At 45.7% G+C, this 22313-nt stretch overlaps 1 protein-coding gene across 1 annotated transcript in view; it reads right to left on the bottom strand.

The window, feature by feature from the left end:
- The window catches only part of LOC143943369 (NACHT, LRR and PYD domains-containing protein 3-like), a 197644-nt gene that overhangs the window by 167975 nt on the left and 7356 nt on the right, over nt 1–22313 (bottom strand). The gene's annotated exons all lie outside the window — the stretch shown is intronic.

Consider the following 22313-nt stretch of genomic DNA (forward strand, 5'->3'; position numbering starts at 1 on the left):
GGGATAGAGCAGCTTGGAATTCCCTGGGAGGTTGACTAGGGGGTCTCTCACTCTCCCTTTCCTCTCTCCCTATCCCTCCTTCCTTCCTCCCCCTGCTGGGGCCTCTGTGTGACTGGGCATGATGTCTTCCCAAGACATCCCTTTTATTGCAACCGGCTCACCTGCAAAAAATGCGGTGCCTATGAACTCTTTGTCGGTGGTCCTGGAGACCTTTATTGCCAGGGTCGAAGCGTTATGCGGGTGCAAGGGGTGTAAAAAATGCCCCCTTCCCCCCATCTTCTGGGGAGAGCTCTGATTCAGACTCGGGTCCTGTGGTGACTGGCGGCCCCTGTTCTGATGTGTCAGAGGATGCGGACCAGGACCATTCAGAGAGTGAGTGACTCGGTGTCCGGGTTAGCACAGGAAAAAGTGCTAGTAGGAGTGCGGGATACAGGATACAACAGGAACCTCTGCTGAGGTGGCGGTCCATTTTGGGTCCCGCAATCCGGCCCACGCACCTAAGGTGTTTCCGTATTTGACTTATTTTGCTAAGTTCATCTACAAGGAATGGGGAAGTCCACAGCGGGCCTTTTCAGCCCCAAAAAGAATGGCGGTGCGTTACGCCTTTGAGGAGAGCCACCTGAAAAAATGGACGTCTCCTCCGGTTGTTGACCCCCCGGTATCCAGGTTAAATAAAGTAACCACGATTCCATGATTCCGACTCTTGCCTTCAAGGATCCTGCTGACAGGAGGGCCGAAGCAGTGGCCCAGTCCCTGTTTACGGCAGTGGGGTCAGCGTTACGACCTGTGCTGGCCACGGCCTTGGTGTCGCAGATGCTTACTGAATGTGAAAAGCTGTTGAACCATGAATTGGAGAAGCAACAGTCTCCCCCAGTCTGCATAGAGCTAGCAGACCAGTTGGTGCATGGCCTTACGTATGTCTGTGATGTGGCCCTGGATACGGTCCCCCTGCTCTCTAGAGCATCAGTATCAGCAGTGGTGCTATGGTGCCTGATTTGGCTGAAATGCTGGTCTGCGGACCGGGCATCTAAAAAAAGCTCTGGTGGATTTGGCCTTCCAAGGTGAGAGGCTTTTTGGAGCTTCACTAGATGACATTATTAAAAATGTTACTGGTGGGAAGAGCACGTTTCTCCCACAGTCCAGGAAGGGTAAGGAGCCACGCCGTAGGCAAGGGCCCTCTTTTTCTGCTCAGAAACAGCTTTTGCACCCGCCCAAGTCGGCAGGTAAGCGTTCCCAGACTGACAAGGCGCCTGCTGAAGGACAAAAGTGTCCCTGGTTTCGCAAGCCAAACAAGTCTGCAAACAAAAATGTTACCGCATGAAGGTTTCCCTCTGCCCAACTCTCGGGTGGGGGGGTCGCCTTTGGGAGTTTGCAGCCCGGTGGACCTCTCTATTGTCTGACCAGCGGGTTTGCAAACTGGATTAATCGGGATACAAGATAGAGTTTCTTTCTTGTCCACCAAACAGATTTTTTCCCTCCAACCTACCTCTACATCCAGCTCGTCAGGAAGCCCTGTTCGGGGCAGTATGGGACCTGCTACTGCGTGGGGTGATAGTACCTGTACCGACACTGGAAAAGTTTCAGGGATTCTACTCCAATCAGTTTTTAGTCCCCAAAAAGGAAGGGGTAAGTCCAATCCTGGACTTGAAGGCTTTGTGAAAGTGCAAAGGTTCAGGGTGGAATCAGTTTGCTCTGTGGTCACTGCACTCCATCAGGGGGACTTCCTGGCACCCCTGGATATCCAGGACACGTATTTACATGTACCCATATGCCTTTCAGCAGATGAGGAAGAGCACTGTCAGTTTGCGGCTCTCCCTTTTTGGCCTGGCATCAGCACTCCGAGTCTTTACCAAAGTGTTAGCTCCAATTCTGGCGCTGTTAAAGCAACGTGGGATCGCAATCTTGGGTTACCTAGACGACCTCCTTCTGAGAGCAGCTTCCGCCTCAGAATTAAGGGAGGATGTAGCAATCACCATGCAGACTCTCCAGGAGTTTAGTTTGGTGCTGAATCTAAAGAAGTCGGTGTAAGTGCCGACTCAACGCCTGGAGTACCTGGGCTTGCTGTTAGAATCCTCAGAAACAAGAGTTTTTCTCCCTTCAGACAAGCTGCAGACTCTTCAAGCTGCGGTGAAGTTGTTGTTGCAGGTGGTCGTCGATGCGCTTCTGCATGAGCATTCTGGGCCTCATGGTAGCCACTTTCGAGTACCGTATGCTCAATTTCACTCTTGAGTCTTGCAGAAGGAGATTTTGTCAAAATGGAACAAATCTCCATTATCCCTGGATTGTCAAATTCGGGTGAGCCATTTAGTCAGGGATTCCCTTCTCTGGTGGCTGAGGTCTCTGGCCCTTCGGTCTGGGAGATTGTTCCTTCTTCTCAATTGGATGGTAATCACAATGGACGCCAGCCTGACCGGTTGGAGGGGGAGTGCTGGGAGTACAGTCAGCCCAGGGCCTTTGGTCGCGGGAAGAATCCCAACTGCCGATCAGTGTGCTTGAGCTTTGGGCGATCAGACTTTGCCAGTCAGACAATGCCATGGTGGTGGCATATGTCAACCATCAAGGAGGAACAAGGAGCTCAGCTGCACCACGGGAGGTCACTCACATCCTCTAGTGGGCAGAACGACACGTGCTGGCCCTGTCAGCCATGTATATCCCGGGTGTAGAAAACTGGCAGGCGGACTACATAAGTCATCAGATGCTGGACCCAGGGGAATGGTCATTGCATCCGGAGGTATTCAGGCTTCTTTGCCTAAGGTGGGACACGCCAGATGTGGACCTCTTGGCTCAATCGGAAGGTGCAGAGGTTTGTGTCCAGGACAAGAGATCCCTGGGTGGACGCGTCAGACACATCTGCTGCACAGAGTGGAGGCCAAGGGGATTCCAGTAATTCTGATTGCCCCAAATTGGCCTCGGCGTCCTTGGTACACCGACCTAGTATGACTGGTGGCGGATGTTCCTTTGTGGCTACCACTGCGAGAGGACCTTCTAGCACAAGGTCCAATACTTCATCCTGCTTTACCATTGCTAGTTTTAAAGAGGAAGTAAACTCTCCCACTCTGAAGTAATTATCAAACTATAGCCACTGTAATCCAGCCCAAATCGCATATTACTTACTGTTTAAAGAAACTTTAAAAAACTTGTTTCCAGGGGTTAGGCAGCGCCATCTTAAGTATTGTTTTCTGAGTCCACAGTAGAGTGTATTTCCGCCCTTACATTGAGCACTTCCTGTACTGTTAACCAAGCCTCCTTCTCAATCCAATGTTTCTATGGCAACCCTGCTTCCCTGTTCATAGCTGACTTGTTTTATTTCATAGTATTTACTTGTGCCGATTATCTAGTGTTTGCCTTTGTCAGTCTTATAAGCTGAAGCTGATAAGACTGCAGTAATGCTGTCCGATGCCCTGGTTTACCCTGCATGTGATGTCACATGGTCACATGTGGTATATTAGGAAGTTCTGATTCTGCAGTCTCCTGGGATTTCAGTGTTGTGTGTCGTAGGAAGTCCTGATAATAGATAGACAAGTACACAGCGTGCCATAAATCAGGGGAGATCTGGGCATGCTCAGTGAGGTCATTCTATAGAACAAAAAAGATTACAATACTAAGCAAGTAAGGAGATATTGACAAGCAGTGTTCATTATGTTTTTTTATGCTGATTTACATGGGACAAAGTTGTGGGGTAGAGTTTACAACCACTTTAATGGCATGGCTGTTGAAAACCAGGTGCTAAAGGACCAAGGTCTGTCAGACTCAGTAATTTCCACTATGCCGAGGGCACGGAAATCTTCTTCTCAGAAGATTTATCATTGTACATGGAAGGCTTACATCTCCATGTGTGAGCAGAAGGAGTGGTGTCTGCGCACTTATTCAGTTTCCAGGATCCTGCTGTTTTTGTAGCGAGGAGTGGAGCAGGAAATTGCCTTAAGCACCATCAAGGGACAGATATCAGCCTTGGCTGTCATTTTCAAATGCCCCTTGGCGACTCACTCATTGGTGAGTACCTTTGTGCATGGAGTTCGACACGTAGTCCCTCCAGTTCAACCACTGCTGCCTCCATGGGATCTGAATCTGGTGCTATCGGTGCTTCAGAAACCGCCATTTGAGAACATCAGGGAGAGTCCCTTGTTAACATTCTCTCAGAAAGTATTTTTTCTAATGGCTATTAGATCTGCCAGGAAGGTTTTTGAGTTAGCGGCCTTGTCGTGCAAGTCTCCCTACCTGGTCATCCACAAGGAAAAGGCGGTGCTACGTCCGCAGCCCTCTTTCATTCCAAAGGTGGTTACGGCATTCCATCTAAATTAGGACATTGTGTTACCTTCTTTATGTCCTAAGCCGACACACCCAAAAGAGGTTGCCTTACAGTCCCTGGACGTGGTCCAGACTTTACGGGTGTATTTGTCTGCTACGGCTCCCTTCTGGAAGTCAGACTCTGGCTGTTCCAAAAAAAGTTCTGGTGGTCTCGTCGTCCACCATTTCTCGATGGATCAGACAGATCGTGGTTCAGGCCTATAGCCTAAAGGGGCGGGTGCCCCCTTTTCCTGTCATGGCTCATTCCACCATAGCAACTGGGATCTCCTGGGCTTTCCGACATCAAGCATCTGTCTCCCAGGTGTGTAAGGCGGTGTCTGAAACCATGAACCAGACCGAGACAGAAGTATAATTAAATCACACTTGTTTATTAATAAAAAATAAAAAGGTAAATAGAGTAAGCATAGTCAAAGCATAGCCAGAGTCCAGTAACCGGATCGGGTAATAAGTCAGGGATCCAAGTGGAGCAACATCAAGCAGGGTAAGGAGCCAGAAGGGATGTCAGCAATCCAGTCTTTAAACAGAACCACAGGAGATGGTTTCTAGTGATGTGACCAAGGCAAAGGCAGAGATGAAGTGAGCTGGACAGATTTAAAAAGGCAGGTCAGATGAACAGGATCAGGAACAGCTGGTAACTGTGGAAAGAGATGAGAGCTGACAATTAGCCGACAGCTGAGCAGCCAGCCCAGAGAAGGCAGGGCTAAGCCAGCCCTGACAGGCGGCAACTTGGTCGTCTGTTCACACTTTCACTAAATTCTACAAAGTTGACGTAAGCGCATCTTCGGATGCTTGCTTTGGCTGCAAGGGTTTGCAGGCGGCTGTGTAAGATTGCAATTACACTTTCCTTAAAGGGGTTGTAAAGGTAAATGTTTTTTCACCTTAATGCATTCTATGCATTAAGGTGAAAAAACATCTGACAGTGCCTGCGCCCCCAGCCCCCCCGTTTTACTTACCTCACCCCTCGAAAGTCCCGCTCTCGTCCCCCCATGTCCTTTCCACCATTCAGCCTGGCCGCTGATTGGCTGGAGTGGATGGATGGAAAGCAGCGCAGCCATTGGCTCGCGCTGCTGTCAATCACATCCACTGACGCGGAGTGATACAGCAAGCAGCTATAGCCGCCGGCTGTATCACGGGAGCGCGCCCGCAGATGCTTCTCACCATGCGAGGGAGCTCGCATGAACGTGAGAAGCATCTGCGGGAGGAAGCAGAGATAGCCGCCGAGGGACCCTTGTAGAGCAGGTTCGGGGCCACTCTGTGCAAAACGAGCTGCACAGTGGAGGTAAGTATAACATGTTTGTTATTTTAAATAAAAAAAAAATTCACTTTACAATCCCTTTAAGTTACTAGTTTGTTGCAACGCATCTTTTGATGCACAAGTTGGCCACTGGTTTTGATGGTGACCATTTAAGATGGCGACTCCTCTGTTGAGGTGTTCCCTTTGTTGTGGGTGAAGTTATGTTTTGCTGTTTTCACCCCTCATTTTTTCGACACTGCTTGGGGACGTCCCTAAGGTCAAGAATTAAAGGAGCTGTGTCCATCAATGAACGAAAGAGAAAATGGGATTTTTGTACTCACTGTAAAATCCTTTTCTCTGAAGTTCATTGACGGACACAGCACCCACCCCTCCTATTTATGTTTGTACTGCTTTTTGACTAACTGAGCTGCAGGAAGCAGGGTGAGTAGTTACAGCCAGAGGGACAGCCCCCTGGGCGGTGCTGTGCAGTCTTGCTGTTTTTACATGTGTGTACATGTTCTGACTAGTCCTCTCCTGAAGTGGCGTGATAACCCTAAGGTCAAGAATTAAAGGAGCTGTGTCCGTCAATGAACTTCAGAGAAAAGGATTTTATGGTGAGTACAAAAATCCAATTTTTAAGCATTCTTAACTACTGCACTGTATTGTGAAAAAAAGGTCTAAAACACAAAACTCCAGCTCAATAACATTGTTTTAATTTGCATAAGTACAGAACACAAACGAAAATTCTGTACTGGACAATACAATATATAACAAGGAGTATCTGTATTGCCTAAAAATACTGTACTTCTTCTTTGTTCCATAATCACTTTCTAACAATCAGAATAAGTTGACATGTACGAGGCCCAAACACAGAATTCAAATATTATGACTTTTGATTTCAGGACAAATAAACCAACATGTTTCATAGGTCTTAAAATGCCTCCTTCTTCAGGGCTAAGTAAAATATCACGTGTAGGAAAATATCAGTTAATATGAAAAAAGAGTATATATATATATGAAATATTTAGGAATATATTGAAAATACATATATTTAAAAATTATATAATTGTAATATTTAGAAATATGTATTTTATTAGATTTTTTTTACCTTTTTAATTATACTTTAATATTTCAAGTGTTAATCAATTCCATATAAAATGATATAGACCCTATGTATGTTTTTTTTTGTACTAAAATGGGGCATTTTGGGACTCTAATGCCTCTAATTTCCTTAAAAATTAAAGCAAATAAAAGGAGAGATTTTTAATAACAATTTCAATATTTTGACTTCTGACTTTTTTTTTTTTTTGCTGCTCCTACAACCAATTCAGAATTATGAAATACAAATTTTGGTCGTTCCTAGCAGATGTTTGCACCAGGCTGGTGGAAAGGCGCTGCCTCCCCGGTACTTGCTGCTATTTGGCCTCAGGTGTGCAACCTGAGGGCCTGTATTAAGAAAGATTGTGCTGCCCCATGACCTCAGGTGGGAGTCCTTAGGGCCTGAAGCTAAAGAGAGTGACCTTGGTTCTACAGGGAGCTGGCTAAAGGGGCTGTCTATTCAAGATCTGGCCTGATATCACTCGCTTGAAAGTTGGGAGCTGTCCTTGGACATTTTATGAGTACAGACAACATAAAGGATCTATAGACATGTGCTTTTAACTCCTTTTGATGTGCTTTACAGTCAGCAGAGGGTCTGAACAAAGGGAACACTGGCTAGTCTTCTGAAGATCTTGTTTCACTGTTGCTGCTGCATAAGACTTTGCTCACTTCAACTATTTTTAGACAGCTAAACAGTCTGCTGTAACTGGCTGGTACCTGAAGAGCTTAACGGAGAGATTGGCTAGAAGTCCGCAACTGTTAATAGCTCTATTTTTTGGAGTATCCCACTAAATCCCCTTCCCTATCCAAGTTCTCCAAAAATAAAAATAAATAAAACAAAACACCTAGACTGATTATTGAAGACAACAAGCGGAAGTATGTGTGCACCTGGCTTTGTGAATCTACCTTGTGCCTAGTTGCATGGCAAAAAGGTGAAGTGTTATGTCTCCAGGATACCGTTCTCTCTCCTGAGGTTCAGAAAAGAGAATTACCTTGTCATTTAATTTATTGTGTTGTTGCATTATTAAGCTATAAATTATGTTTGTTGTAGGTTAGCTGTTACGCTTTCGCCACCTACTGGCCTAACATTAATATAGTTTATGAGAGAAATTATCCAGCCACTTAGGAAGTGATGTAAAAATCGTCATATCCTCTTTAGTCAGGAAGTGAAACAGCCAGAGGGATAAACATGTTCAATCTCATGGCAGCAGCCTAGATGCTATCTCTCCCCATCCATGGTATCGGAGGTAAGCAATATTCTTTTTCCTCCTCCACAAGCTATCAGGGAAAGGAGTTACAGTATTTATTGACGTATAACACTCACTTTTTCACCATGAAAATCGGGTGCAAATAGCGTGTGTATGTTATACGCCAATACAAAAATGTAAGTTTTTTCCTGAAACTTCCCTCTTAAAATGAATGTGCGTGTTATACACCTGTGCGTGTTATACGCCGATGAATACAGTAGTCATTTTAGTTATTATTTTATATGGTGTTTACTATTGTATGGTAATGTTATAATATTATTGTTGTTTTCAGTTTTACCGCATATCCAGGGGCGGACTGACCATTCAGCCACTAGGGCGCCCCATCAGGGTTGCCAGCCTCAGTAAAACCAGGGACAGTATGTAACAATCTGTGTTTTTTTTACATCTGTCTCTGAAATATCCCTTACGGACATCCTTTTGGTCTAAAAATCCTGAGATTATAGCTTCCCCACCTCTCCAGTACCTTCTCAGCCAATAGAAACATGTCTGTGTATACTGTGTGATTGTATACTGTGTGTGTGCATACTGTGTGGCCCAATAATCTCTGATTGCCTGGGTGCCCCATAATCTCCTATTGCCTGGGGGCCCATAATCTACTATTGCCTGGGGACCCCATAATCTCCTATTGCCCGGGGGCCCCATAAATCTCCTACTGCCCGGGGGCCCATGAGTTGTCAGGCTTCCCCTGCACATATCACATGTGTCATTCACGTGCATATTAAAATCTGCAACGTGCCAATAAAAGACACAGACAAGAAACAGCAATTAATTATTGTGTGCGCAGAAAAAGGTTATCTGCCTGGATAGCTACCCATAGACTCCGGGAGTACGGGGGGCGAGGCCAGGACAGTAAAAGTCTGTCCAGGAACACTACGGATAGTGCAGAAGGGGAAGAGGTTTGGCCACACGGAAGAGCTACAGTCTGCAATTGACTATACAGCCACTTTCATACAGCCAAGCAGCATACAGAGACTTCAGCCCTATATGCTTACTGCTCCCACAGGCCGCTACTCAGTCAACCAGCCATGTCACGCAGTAACACATCCTCACTCAAAACCAGATCACTAGTTTATGGTTCCAGTAAGTCGATGACAGCCAGTGTTGCAGCCGCCATTGCCCGTGGGAAAGCCGAAGCGGCAAAGACGCAAACTACCTTTGCAGAACAAGAAATGCAGTTGAAGTTAGAAAATGCCTCGCTAGAAGCCAAGCAAGAGCAAGATAGGGCTGCAATAGAAGCCAAGCAAGCGCAAGATAGGGCCGCAATAGAAACCAAGCAAGCACAAGATAAGGCCTCACTAGAAGCCAGGGAAGCCTCTATAAAGCTTGAATAAACACGTCTAGACGTTGCACTGGAGAAACTCACTACAGAAAAGGAAGCTGCAATTGCCATAGCTGAAGCAGAAGCCCTGGAAGTAGCTGTGAGCCTCAGTGGTGAACGCATCAATGTGCTTGGCTCCGAACAAGGAGAGCCGAATCCCTCGCAAAGCACTTCAGAGAACTTGCACCAACACTTCAAATTAACCTACGATACCTCTTCTCTACAGGGAATAGACGATATCCTAGGAGAAACAAACCAAGCACTGCAGGTAACAGAGCATGAGAGCAACCAAATTTCACAGAGCTGCAAGCAGCAGAACTCCTGCCAGCACATTACAGATCAAGCCTACGTCTCTGCACGCCACGACCCTCAACCTCCAAACCAGCATCAGAATAACCCTTCTACTACACAATGATACAAGCAAGATAGCCTAAAGCAGAAACTTGTGACAGGTATGGTCGCACACCACACTCCCACAACAGTAGTGAATCGCCAATATGCTCTAACACCAAACAAGTTATGACAGACTTTGCCAAGTTCTTCGCCAGATGTGATTTAATCACAAAAGGACTTGTAAAGTTTAACGATCGGCCAGAAAATTACAAAGCCTGGCAGTCGTCCTTTCAAAATACCATAAAAGGTCTAGACTTGTCTCACGCCAATGAAATAGACCTCCTAGTCCAATGGCTTGGGAAGGACTCTGCTGAACATGCCAGTAGAATCAGGAACATTAACATAAAACAACCAGAGACTGGTCTTAAAAAGATTTGGAGCAGATTAGAAGAGTGCTATGGCTCGACAGAGACTATAGAGCATGAACTTTTTAAAAGGATTGAGGACTTTCCCAGAATACCTAGCAAGGGTTATCACAAACTACGGGAATTATCTGACTTGCTAGAGGAACTACTTCTTGCTAAAAAGGAGGGAGACCTGCCGGGTCTCACCTCCCTAGATGCGGCCAGAGGGGTTAAACCTTTAATTCTGAAGCTTCCTTATGACCTACAACAAAGGTGGGTCACATATGGTTCTAAGCATAAGAAAAGGTTCCAAGTACCATTTCCACCATTCAACGTTTTTGTAGACTTTGTTTCAGAGCAAGCTAAGTTCCTGAATGATCCCAGCTTTGACTTTATATTGCCATCAGCCACGCCCCCTAGCTTCAAACAGCACAGGATGCCAGTGACAGTGAACAAGTCTCATGTTTCTCCTACAGATTTTTCCTATAGGTCTTCCAACATCATTCACCCAGAGGACAAAGTCGGAGATCCTAGCAAGCAGTGCCCTCTACACAGGAAACTGCACCGTCTACTGAAATGCAGGACCTTCAGGGAAAAATCTCTAGAATATTGCAAAGCCTTCCTAAGAGAGAGAGCCACATATGCTTCAGGTGTTGTTCATCCACATCACACTTTGCCAAGGACTGCAAGGTTAGTGTATCATGCACAGAGTGTGACAACACAGACCAGAACTCAGCACTACATTCAGGCCCTGCTCCTTGGACCACCCAGCGAGCTAGCGATACCAACGAGCATGGCGGGGAGCAAGAGAACACTGGTTCAAACATCTCAGTGGTTACCTCACAGTGTACTGAGGTATGCAAAGATCCTGCGGGCGGTAGGTCTTGTTCAAAGATCTGTCTTATTAGAGCTTATCCAATGGGTCACAGGAACAAAGCTGTCAAGATGTACGCACTCTTAGATGACCAAAGCAACCACTCTATGGCTAAATCTACATTCTTTGACACCTTCGGTATCAGGGGTCCAAGCTTCCCTTACTCCCTAAAGACTTGTGCGGGTACTGTTGAGACGGCAGGGAGAAGAGCCACCGCCTTCTGTGTAGAGTCCATAGACGGTCGGACTCGCCTACCTTTACCGACCATACTCAAGTGCAACCAGATCCCAGGCAACCCGTCAGAAATCCCTACACCAGATGCAGCAATTCACCAACCTCATCTAAAACGCATGGCCCATCTCCTACCAGAATATGACGAGCAAGCTCAGTTAATGCTGCTCCTGGGAAGAGACATTTTGCAGGTTCATAAAGTAAGGGAACAGATTAATGGTCCCCACAATGCTCCCTTTGCCCAAAGACTTGACCTGGGGTGGGCCATCGTAGGGGACGTCTGCCTAAAGACTGTGCACAGACCCACCACGGTCAGTAGCATGTTCACTAGTGTACTTGACAAAGGACGTCCTTCCTCCTTGCAACCATGTCACAACAGCTTCATCACAAAAGAACTTCTGGGTAGTATTCACATACCTTGTTCCTCTGTAGACCCAGCCACAGATGACCATGCTTGTGACAGCAACCCAGACCACCTAGGGTGTACAGTCTTTCATAGAACAAAGGAAGACCAGCAGGTAGCAATGCCCTTTGAAGATAGACTTTTCTTGCAAATAATGGAAAGGGAGACAGCCAAGGAAGAGTCAAACAATTGGGTCGCACCTCTCTCATTTAGACCCCATAGACAGTATCTACCTAACAACAAGGAACAAGTCCTTAAATGCTTTGCCTCCCTCAAACGTAATTTCCAGAGAAAACCAGACATGAGAGATCACTTCTTTACCTTTATGTGCAAGATATTTGAGAACAATCCCGCAGACCTAGCGACCAGAGCTGTCCCAGCCAACTGTCTTAAGGACACAACATGGTTTACTGGCCCTGTATTCCTGTACAATTCAGAACACAACACTTCTGAATTGGAGACCTTTAGCTTGGTAGATGTAGTCAAGGATGCAGAAGTTGTCCACAAGTGTCTGCATTAATCATGGTGGCCTCACAAAAAAAAAAATCTCATCGTTCTCCAGGTTTTCCACATGGAAATCACTCATTAGAGCCATTACTTCCTTATCCCACATAACCCTTTCCTTTGGGAAAAGGACTAACTGCAAAGGCTGGCACCACTGTAAAAATACCTACTCAGTGACTGACCTAGAGCAATCAAAACATCTGATCATTTACACTGTGCAACAAGAGACCTTTACTAGAGAGATTGACTGTATTAACAACAAAAAGCCAATCCCTAAAGACAGCGTCTTAAGGAAACTTGATCCATTCCAACGACAGCAGTAACCTGTTGAGAATAGGAGGACGCCTTAAAGAAGCTACCTTGGAGTACAACGAGAAGCATCCTCTCATTCTCCCAGCTCAGCACTAGAGATGAGCCAAACACCCCCCTGTTCGGTTCGCACCAGAACCTGCGAACAGACCTAAACTTCGTGTGAACTTTAGAACCCTATTAAAGTCTATGGGACTCGAACGTTCACAATCTAAAGTGCTCATTTTAAAGGGTAATATGCAAGTTACTGTCCTAAAAAGTGTTTGGGGACCTGGGTCCTGCCCAGGGGACATGGATCAATGCAAAAAAAAGTTTTAAATATGGCCGTTTTTTCAGGAGCAGTGATTTTAATAATGATTAAAGTGAAAAAATAAAAGTGTAATATTCCTTTAAATTTCATAGCTGGGGGGTATCTATAGTATGCCTGTGAAGAGGGCGCATGTTTCTGGTGCTTAGAACTGTCCCTGCACAAAGTGTCATTTGTGCAGGAAAAAAAGTCTTTTAAAATCACTTGCGGCTAAATTGTCGGCTCCCCGTAATACAGAGAACACTCAATGAGTGTTCTCTGTATTAGCCGACAATTCATTCATTCATTGATAAAAAAAAAAAAGCGTGGGGGTTCCCCTAAATTCAATTACCAGGCCCTTCAGGTCTGACATGGATATTAAGGGGAACCCCGTGTCAAATTAAAAAAAATTGACGTGGGGCTCCCCCTAAATATCCATACCAGACCCTTCAGGTCTGATATGGATATTAAGGGGAACCCCGCATCAAATTAAAAATAAAAATTGACGTGGGGGTCCACCTAAAAATCCATATCAGACCCTTTATCCGAGCATGCAACCTGGCAGGCCGCAGGAAAAGAGGGGGGGACGAGAGAGCGCCCCCCCTCCCTCCTGAACCGTACCAGGCCACATACCCTCAACATTGAGAGGATGCTTTGGGGGTCTGTGACTCCTCAAAGCACCTTGTCCCCATGTTGATGAGGACAAGGGCCTCATCCTCACAACCCTGGCTGGTGTTTGTGAGGGTCTGCGGGCGGGGGGCTTATCAGAATCTGGAAGCCCCTTTTAACAAGGGGACCCCCAGATCCCGCCCCCCCTGTTTGAAATGGTAAGGGGGTACAAAAGTACCCCTACCATTTCACAAAGAAAGTGTAAAAATGGTTAAATAAGACAAACACACTTTTGAAAAATTCCTTTATTAAAAATAAAAAAATAAAAAAAAGATTCCAGCGGTGCTAATCCACTCTTGCTATCCAGCGACGGATCTCCGGGGTCCAGCGATGGATGATCATATCCAGCGACGGGGGATCTCTCAGTCCAGCGCTGTCCATACATCCGTCTTCTGTCTCCACTGTGGAGACACTGCGGAGATCCCAGCGCTGAAGTTTCTTATATTAGGAGGGCGGGGCCACCTGTCACCTGACCCCGCCCCCTCTGACGCTGGAGAGGGAAGCCAGGGGTTCCCCAGTGACGTGTGGGTGACCCCGCCCCCTCTGATGTAACGCAGGTTTCCATTACATCAGAGGGGGCGGGGTCACCCATACGTCACTGGGGAACCCCTGGCTCCCTTCACCAGCGTCAGAGGGGGCGGGGTCAGGTGACGGGTGGCCCCGCCCTCCTAATATAAGAAACGTCAGCGCACTGGAGACAGAAGACGGATGTATGGACAGCGCTGGACTGAGAGATCCCCCGTCGCTGGATATGATCAGCCATCGCTGGACCCCGGAGATTCATCGCTGGATAGCAACAGTGGATTAGCACCGCTGGAATCTTTTTTTATTTTTAATAAAGGAATTTTTCAAAAGTGTGTTTGTCTTATTTAACCATTTTTACACTTTCTTTGTGAAATGGTAGGGTACCCCCTTACCATTTCAAACAGGGGGAGGCGGGATCTGGGGGTCCCCTTGTTAAAGGGGGCTTCCAGATTCTGATAAGCCCCCCCCGCCCGCAGACCCTCACAACCACCGGCCAGGGTTGTGAGGATGAGGCCCTTTTCCTCATCAACATGAGGACAAGGTGCTTTGAGGGGTCACAGACCCCCTAAGCATCCTCCCAATGTTGAGGGTATGTGGCCTGGTACGGTTCAGGATGGAGGGGGGGCCGCTCTCTCGTCCCCCCCTCTTTTCCTGTGGCCTGCAAGGTTGCGTGCTCAGATAAAGGGTCTGGTATGGATTTTTGGGGGACCCCCACGTCAATTTTTGTTTTTAAATTTGATGCGGGGTTCCCCTTAATATCCATCTCAGACCTGAAGGGTCTGGTATGGATATTTGGGGGGACCCCCACATAAATTTTTTTTTACATTTGACACGGGGTTCCCCTTAATATCCATGTCAGACCTGAAGGGCCTGGTAATTGAATTTAGGGGAACCCCCACGCTTTTTTTTTTTTTTTTTTTTATCAATGAATGAATGAATTGTCGGCTAATGCAGAGAACACTCATTGAGTGTTCTCTGTATTACGGGGAGCCGACAATTTAGCCGCAAGTTATTTTAAAAGACTTTTTTTCCTGCACAAATTACACTTTGTGCAGGGACAGTTCTAAGCACCAGAAACATGCGCCCCTTCACAGGCATACTATAGATACCCCCCAGCTACGAAATTTAAAGGAATATTACACTTTTATTGTTTCACTTTAATCATTATTAAAATCACTGCTCTTGAAAAAACTGCAGTTTTTAAAACTTTTTTTTGCATTGATCCATGTCCCCTGGGGCAGGACCCAGGTCCCCAAACACTTTTTAGGACAGTAACTTGAATATTATCCTTTAAAATTAGCACTTTAGATTTCTCCCATAGACTTGTATAGGGTGTTCCGGCTTTTCGAATTTGCTTCGAACAGCCCAAATTGTTCACTGTTCGCTGAACAGGCGAACAGGCAATGTTCGAGTAGAACATGAGTTCGACTCGAACTCGAAGCTCATCCCTACTCAGCACCATGTCACTGCCCTGCTTGTACAACACTATCACAGTCAAGTTAAACACCAAGGCCGGCTATTCACTGAAGGAGCTTTGAGGGTTGCTGGACTGTGGATAATAGGAGCAAAAACATGTGTGAGACCTTTTCCGATGTCAATGGAGTCAGGTGCAATGCCTAGCCATGCTTTAGTGGTTCATTAGGGGTAAATTATTACTTGTATTTGAACTAATGCCAAAAATAGGCCTGTGTAGCGCAGACCCTCTTGTATTGTCCCGCTGTTAACCGAGCCAGACAAATAAAATAGTGGAAAATTATTATCTTACAAACAGAACACACAAATACTAAAAATATTATTACATGTTTGCCATTATTTGTTTGTCAACAGCCAGACCATAACAATGGTTTTCTGCCCTGTTTACATGTAGTCTAGGCAACGGCGGTTCCATTCTGACTGCCGGTCTTTTGAGAGCGGGCTGAGGCTAGTTTATTTAAGTTTTGTCTCATTAGGGCTTTGGTCCTCTTTGATGAAGTTGGTCCCTCTACCTAATGCGTAGGACTGAGTCTCACTGAGCATTACTATGTGTGCTAGAGCAAGGGTTCCTTTTGCCTTCAGCAGCTTCAATCTGCTTTTTTTTTTGTCTCCCAAGCTGTCAGCCGGAGATTGTCTTATCAGCGGTGAGCCGTGGGTTTACCCTAGACATGTGCAATTAGTTTTGGTCTGAATCTAAAACATTTTGATTATTTGGAGATTTGGATATATCGGAATCTCTGAATGACAATAGTAATGAATTTCCTTGCATTACGTTTCATTTCATTTATAAATTTTTCTAACGAATTCCAAACTTTTGGAATGATTGGATTTTGGAATCAGTCAAAATAAAATGATCGATCGATCCAAATTCTGTGTTAAGAATAGCTGGTCGTTAAGGAATGGCCACGTCAGATCTGGTATGGATTGTAAGGGAAACCCCATGCCAAGAAAAAAAAAAGGCACAGGGTCCCTCCTAAAATTCATACCAGACGGTTATCTAAGCATGTAGCCAAGCAAGACAGGAAAGAGGGGAGGGGCAAGTGGCCCCCTCCTGAACCATACCAGGCCACATGCCCTCAACATGGGGGGGGCGGGTGCTTTGGGCTGGGGGGTTTCCCCCAAAGCACCTTGTCCCCATGTTAATCGGGACAAGGGCCTTTCCCCCACAACCCTGCCTTTTTCTGTACTTTTCATTGCCAGCATTTTTTTTTTTTACATTTCAGTTGTTAGTGGGCAAACCCACTGAAAGCTGATGAGTCATTGGTTGTTAAGGATGCGGCAGCTTCCTGGCCCGCTCCTTAACCACTTAAGGATCGCCGTATTGCCAATGTACGTCATCACAATGGCACAGGCAGGCACAAGCACGTACATGTACGTGCCTGCCTTCCAGCGGGTGGGGGGTCCGATCGGACCCCCTCCCGCTGGATACGGCGGTCCGTTTCCCTCCGGGAGTGATCCGTGATGAGGGGATGGCAGTTGGTTTCTGGCCACCCCCTCTCGATCGCTCCTTGCCAATGACGAACTTCCTCCCACTGTGTATTGTTTACACAGGAAGGAGGAAGTGATGTCATTCTCCTCGAGGTGGTCTTTTTGACCAGACTACGAGGAGAAGACTAAAAGTAAGTGCACCAAAACACTACACTGACACATAGGTACACATAGGTACACAAACCCCCCCCGATCCCCCCCCGATCCCCCCCCGATCCCCCCCCCGATCGCCCCCCGATCCCCCCCCCAGTCACAGTGTCACTGATTGCATTGATCATTTCTTTACTGATCAATTCATTCAGTGTCAGTTGTAAAAGTAAAAACTGTCAGGGCAGTTAGTGTTAGGTCCAGGGTAGCCTCCTATCACCCCCCAATAAAGATTTAACCCCCTGATTGCCCCTAGAGTTAACCCTTTCACCCCCTTTTGCCACTGTCACTAAGCGATCATTTTTCTGATCGCTGCATCAGTGTCGCTAGTGTCGCTAGGTAGCTAGTTATTTTTTTAGGTTCACCGCCAGGTTTTTATAGCGCTAGGTACCCCGATATACTACCCAATAATGGTTTAAACATCCTGATTGCCCCTAGTTAACCCTTTCACCCCCTTTTGCCACTGTCACTAAGCGATCATTTTTCTGATCGCTGCATTAGTGTCGCTACTGTCGCTAGGTAGCTAGTTATTTTTTTAGGTTCACCGCCAGGTTTTTATATCGCTAGGTACCCCGATATACTACCCAATAATGGTTTTAACATCCTGATTGCCCCTAGTTAACCCTTTCACCCCCTTTTGCCAGTGTCACTAAGCGATCATTTTTCTGATCGCTGCATCAGTGTCGCTACTGTCGCTAGGTAGCTAGTTATTTTTTTAGGTTCACCGCCAGGTTTTTATAGCGCTAGGTACCCCGATATACTACCCAATAATGGTTTTAACATCCTGATTGCCCCTAGTTAACCCTTTCACCCCCTTTTGCCAGTGTCACTAAGCGATCATTTTTCTGATCGCTGCATCAGTGTCGCTACTGTCGCTAGGTAGCTAGTTATTTTTTTAGGTTCACCGCCAGGTTTTTATATCGCTAGGTACCCCGATATACTACCCAATAATGGTTTTAACATCCTGATTGCCCCTAGTTAACCCTTTCACCCCCTTTTGCCAGTGTCACTAAGCAATCATTTTTCTGATCGCTGCATCAGTGTCGCTACTGTCGCTAGGTAGCTAGTTATTTTTTTAGGTTCACCGCCAGGTTTTTATAGCGCTAGGTACCCCGATATACTACCCAATAATGGTTTTAACCCCCTGATTGCCTCTAGTTAACCCTTTCACCAGCGATCACAGTATAAGTGTCACTGGTGACGCTGGTTAGCCAGTTAGTTATTTAGGTTCCCCGTCAGGTTTTTATATAGCGCCAGGGACCCCCATATACTACCTAATAAAAATGTGAACCCCCTGATTGCCCCTAGTTAACCTTTTCACCACTGATCACCGTATAAGTGTGGTTAGTTTGCTTTTTATAGCATCAGGGCACCCACCATTTATTACCCAATAGAGGTTTAACCCCCTGATCACCCGGCGGGTGATATCAATTAGGTTTTAGGGTCAGGGTCTGCGTCGCCCCAGGCAGCGCTAGGTTAGTGCCAGTACCGCTAACACCCACGCGCAAAGCATACACCTCCCGTAGTGGTATAGAATCTGAACAGATCAATATCTGATCTGATCAGATCTATACTAGCGTCCCCAGCAGTTCAGGGTTCCAAAAAAACGCATTGTTAGCGGGATCAGCCCAGATACCTGCTAGCACCTGCGTTTTGCCCCTCTGCCAAGCCCACCCAAGTGCAGTATCGATCGATCACTGTCACTTACAAAACACTAAACACATAACTGCAGCGATCGCAGAGTCAGGCCTGATCCCTGCGATCGCTAACAGTTTTTTTGGTAGCATTTTATATTTAAATCCGGAAGGCAGTGCTTGGTTTTCGGGGTCCCGTACGTGGCTAGGCTCCCAGAAAGTCCCCCACATGTGGTATCCCCGTACTCGGGAGAAGCAGCAGAATTTATTTTGGGGTGTAATTTGACTTCTGCCCATAGCATGTGTGAGCAATATATCATTTAGTCACAACTTTGTGCAAAAAAAAAAAGTTTGTAATATTCCTGCAACTTTTGGCAAAATATAAAATATTCCATGGACTCAGCATGCCTCTCAGTAAATAGCTTGGGGTGTCTACTTTCCAAAATGGGGTCATTTTGGGGGGTTTTGTGCTATTTTGGCATTTTATGGCCTTTGAAACTGTGATAGGTAGTGAGGAGTTAAATCAAAAATTTGCACCCTTAGAAATCATGAAGGTGGTGATTGGTTTCGGGGTGCCGTGCGCGACTAGACTCCCAAAAAGTCCCACACATGTGGTATCCCCATACTCGGGAGAAGTAGCGGAATATATTTTGGGGTGCAATTCCACATATAACTATGGCATGTGTGAGCAATATATCATTTAGTGACAACTTTTTGTAAAAAAAAAAATTTGTTTTTATTTTTTGTCATTATTCAATCCCTTGGGACAAAAAAAAATATTCAATGGTCTCAACATGGCCCTCAGCAAATAGCTTGGGGTGTCTACTTTCCAAAATGGGGTCATTTGGGGGGGTTTTGTGCCATCTTGGCATTTTATGGCCTTCAAAACTGTGATAGGTAGTGATAGGTAGTGAGGAGTAAAATAAAAAATGTATACCCTTAGAAATCCTGAAGGCGGTGCTTGGATTTCGGGGTCCCGTACGCGGCTAGGCTCCCAAAAAGTCCCACACATGTGGTATCCCCGTACTCAGGAGAAGCAGCAGAATGTATTTTGGGGTGTCATTTCACATATGCCCATAGCATGTGTGAGCAATATATCATTTAGTGACAACTTTGTGCAAAAAAAAAAAGTTTGTAATATTCCCGCAACTTGTGGCAAAATATAAAATATTCTATGGACTCAACATGCCTCTCAGTAAATAGCTTGGGGTGTCTTCTTTCCAAAATGGGGTCATTTTGGGGGGTTTTGTGCTATTTTGGCATTTTATGGCCTTCGAAACTGTGATAGGTAGTGAGGAGTTAAATCAAAAATTTGCACCCTTAGAAATCCTGAAGGTGGTGATTGGTTTTCGGGGGGCCGTGCGCGACTAGACTCCCAAAAAGTCCCACACATGTGGTATCCCCATACTCGGGAGAAGTAGCGAAATATATTTTGGGGTGCAATTCCACATATAACCATGGCATGTGCGAGCAATATATCATTTAGTGACAACTTTTTGTAAAAAAATTTTTTTTTTTTTTTTTTGGCATTATTCAATCCCTTAGGACGAAAAAAATAAATATTCAATGGGCTCAACATACCCATCAGCAATTTCCTTGGGGTGTCTACTTTCCAAAATGGGGTCATTTGGGGGGGGTTTGTACTGCCCTGCCATTTTAGCACCTCAAGAAATGAGATAGGCAGTCATAAATTAAAAGCTGTGTAAATTCCAGAAAATGTACTCTAGTTTGTAGACGCTATAACTTTTGCGCAAACCAAAAAATATACGCTTATTGACATTTTTTTTACTAAAGACATGTGGCTGAATAAATTTTGCCCTCAATGTATGACTAAAATTTAGTTTATTCGATTTTTCTTATAACAAAAAGAAGAAAATATATATTTTTTTCAAAATTTTCGCTCTTTTTCCATTTATATCGCAAAAAAAAAAAATCGCAGAGGCAATCAAATACCATCAAAAGAAAGCTCTATTTGTGGGAAGAAAAGGACGCAAATTTCGTTTGGGTGCAATATTGCATGACCGCGCAATTACCAGTTAAAGCAGCGCAGTGCCAAATTGGAAAAAAACCTCTGGTCCTTAAGGTGTTTATTGGTCCGGGGCTGAAGTGGTTAACAACCAGCTATTTTTTACACAGAATTTGGATTGGTCGATCATTTTTCCAACCGATCCAAATTTGAATTGTTCCAAAAATGTGGAACTCATTAGAAAATGAATAAATGAAACAAGACAAAATGAACAAAATTAAAAGTTAATGTAGCAAAGTCCCGGGCCTCCTTCGGTCTAATGAGGACCTCCAGGGCCAGACATAGCTAACATTCTTCTGTATATGGTGGGTTTTGAGGCATGGTGGGTGCGAGGTGATTAAAGTAATTGGGCACCAAACACTTCTTGAATACAATAGAGATTTTTATTTCTCTTAACAAACTTTTTTGGGGGAAGGAGGGTTAGGACCAGGACACCCTTAGGTAGTTTCAAGTTCAATTGACAGACTCCGAGACTTCAAAAGGAGGACAACCATGCAGGGAAAGGCATCCAGCAAGATGCAACATCTGCACGTGCAGGAATGCTGTCTCCTATGACAACAGTCTTTAACAGTTCTTAACACAAAGCATAACAGTTTCTTCACTTCCACTACTATCACTTCTTGTAGTTCTTCAGCCCCCGGTCTCTTACTAGACCCACTGATTCACCGCCACTGAATCCCCTGAGCTCCTCCAGTCTTCACGGTAGTATCTTCCTCAAACACCCCTTCCCCTGCTGGGTCCCTAGATTGGCATTCAAGATACCTCTCAAGCTTCACCCCACTGGCCTGCTCAATTCCTGGCTTGACACACAAGGCTGCTCTGCAAGCGGCACCACTGCTGGCTGGGTCCCTGGCTTGATACCCCCTGAAGTTTCCCAATTCTTCACCGTCCCTGGTTGGTGAGAATGCTGCTCCGGTACTTGCTTCAGTTACTCACTGTGGTCCCTGGCAATTTAGGCCTTTGGTCCCTTAGTGGTGACAGGTTCCCTTCTACCTCTGATCACACCAGGTTCTCTGGCTGGCAGAACAGTCACTTCTGGTTGGACTGCAAGCTGTAGTCCCAACCCTACACTGCTCTCTTGCTTCTGGATAGGCCCTCAGACAGCCTAGCAGCCAACTGTGCCCGGTATAGGCCCAATCTCCAGCCTAGCAGCCTGGGCAATACAACACACTTCCACCCAGACAGCCATCCAGGAGACACAGAACACAAATCACCTGAATCCACTCGAATATATAGGCTCTGCCCGCAGGCCAAGAGATTCAAGAAAACCCCTACCCTTGGCTGAGATACCCCATATACCCATAATCTGACCTTGCATTGCCCTTCTCGTATCTAGTACCACCAAGTACCCAGCCACCAAGTGGTAGAAGGGAAAAGTACAACATAGGGAGAAAGCAATAGATCTCTAACAATCCACCGGGATAACTATTCCTGGCAAGTACATTTGTGAGGAACAACCCTGCCTAAACTCCAGGGTGCTACAGTAACATAACAAATCTAAACGAAACAAAACAAACGTTTCTGTTCTACAAGTTTTCAAGTTTACCCAGCTCTGTCCATTCATTCATGTACACCTGTTCATTTTGTACGAAGAGTTCCCTTACTCTTTTTAGTGTTTTAATTCTTTAATAAAGTGATCCTTAAAGCGGAGTCCCGCTTAAAAAAAAATTTAATTAAAAGTCAGCAACTACAAATACTGCAGCTGCTGACTTTTAATAATCAGACACTTACCTGTCCCAGGGTCCAGCGATGCAGGGGATCAAAGCCCCGCTTGTCTCCCC

The sequence above is a fragment of the Lithobates pipiens genome, unplaced genomic scaffold (genome assembly GCF_037356315.1).
Source record: "Lithobates pipiens isolate NorthernLeopardFrog02 unplaced genomic scaffold, aLitPip1_a1.2 Scaffold_30, whole genome shotgun sequence".
Taxonomy (NCBI): domain Eukaryota; kingdom Metazoa; phylum Chordata; class Amphibia; order Anura; family Ranidae; genus Lithobates; species Lithobates pipiens.